The sequence below is a fragment of the Galeopterus variegatus genome, unplaced genomic scaffold (genome assembly GCF_000696425.1).
Source record: "Galeopterus variegatus unplaced genomic scaffold, G_variegatus-3.0.2 Scaffold6524, whole genome shotgun sequence".
NCBI lineage: Eukaryota > Metazoa > Chordata > Mammalia > Dermoptera > Cynocephalidae > Galeopterus > Galeopterus variegatus.
Window position 1 is genome coordinate 105,905 of NW_007732635.1, and position 1,800 is coordinate 107,704.

The following is a 1,800-nucleotide window of genomic DNA, read 5'->3' on the forward strand; positions in this document are numbered from 1 at the left end:
ACTGGTTCTCAAACTGCTATAAAACCTAATTAGCTGGAGCTGGGGGAGGCATTGGTACCCACATCCCAGGTGGCCAAAAATGCAGCCCTGGCTGAGATTTAGAAGACGTGATTCTGTGAGGTCCCAGATTCTACTGATCTGTGTCTGTCATCTTTCTGCTTAAAAACCTTTAACGGTATCAATTGCTCTTTAACACAACAGAACTTACCAGGAACTCCAATATGGTATCTTTACCTGTCTTTCAGCCTCAATATTTTCATTGCTCCTTGCTCTTCAGCCACATTGAATACTCTATGCTCTGCAAATAGATTATAGTTGAAGTTCGTTAATTTTCCCCAAATAGTCTGCAAACTCCTGAGTAACCTAAGACCAAAATGGCATGTGCATTTTAAAATCTCACCTTAAACATCAGCTCCCCATCTCATGAACTTTAGACAGACTTTTTTCAGTGAACTTTTATAATGCTCTTACAGCACACTATACCCTCCTATTCATTATATTCAAAATGCTTGTAATTTTATTGACTCTGTCTTCCCTGCTTTACAAAGCTCCACGAGGGCATTGAAAAATGCTGATTTTGGTTACTACTGTATACCTCCACCCCCCATCACACTGCTCAGTAGTGGATTTAATTGATTCTAATTGGTGTCCTGAGGTGCAGTGCATTTGTCTTATAGACTCATAAGTTGTTCTTTATCCTACAGTTTCCGCATGTGTCTAAGTCTCTACTAATGTTTCTTATCAATTCTCAATTTCACTGGTCAATTCACTTCAATTTCCTGAATTACTCTCAGTTCTTTTATCCCTTAGCTATAGTGCCTCTGCAGTGGGTGAGAGTTTGGGGGTTATAGAGGACAGAGGATATAGTTTTTAAGGTTATACATTTATAAGAATTAATCATGAATAAGTATTTCACAAGAAAACTTAATAAACAATATTAAAGTTTTCAGGTAAGCTACTAAAACCTATTTACCCTATGATTTAATTACCCTGATTAAGACCCCAAGTTTAAAATGTATTTGCCAAGTGGACTAATCTATAACCACCGAACCTAGTCATAATTTATAAAAATTTCTTTCTTCAAGGAGTGCACTTTATGTTTCAAAAGATTAGAATATATCTGAAATGTTAGAAATGAACTCTATATGACATGCATAGAAAACTGTAATTAAGTGTTATATAAAGACACATAACAGTGGCATGACAATAGAGAAGTCCATTATTCAATCACATAAAATGTTTTGAAGTAACCAGTTCAGCTCCGTGGAAACTCTAGGCTCTTTAAGAATACATGCATTTTATTTCTCCTTCATTCTTAGCACCCAGTTTTTACCTTATGGTTTAAGATAGCTAATCCAGTCCCAGTCATTACAACTGTCACAACCATTTCCAGCCCAAAATGAAGGAACATGGTCGAAAAAAAGGTACATGCCAGCCATCTGTTAAGAGTCCTCTAACTGCCATTTTAAGATATATCCCAGTGGCCAGAAGTTATTCACATAGTCAATCTAGAAGCAAGAGAGATGAGGCTATTATTATTCTGTTTTGAGCTGTCAAATGGAAAAAGATTAGTAGAGAATGTGGGGAACTCATAGACTTTGTCATAGGAGCTAATTTAAAAGTTGGAACTCATAATAAAAGTATGAAAAATTAAAAAGCAAGATTGATGTTATATTTCACTTAGGGCATATTGAAATTTACTTGGAATGTAATATAGCTAATTTTCATACTAAATAGTTTTAAGAGAAGAAAGCATGAGGATACTACATAGTAAAAATTAAAATATTAAAAAATTAAATA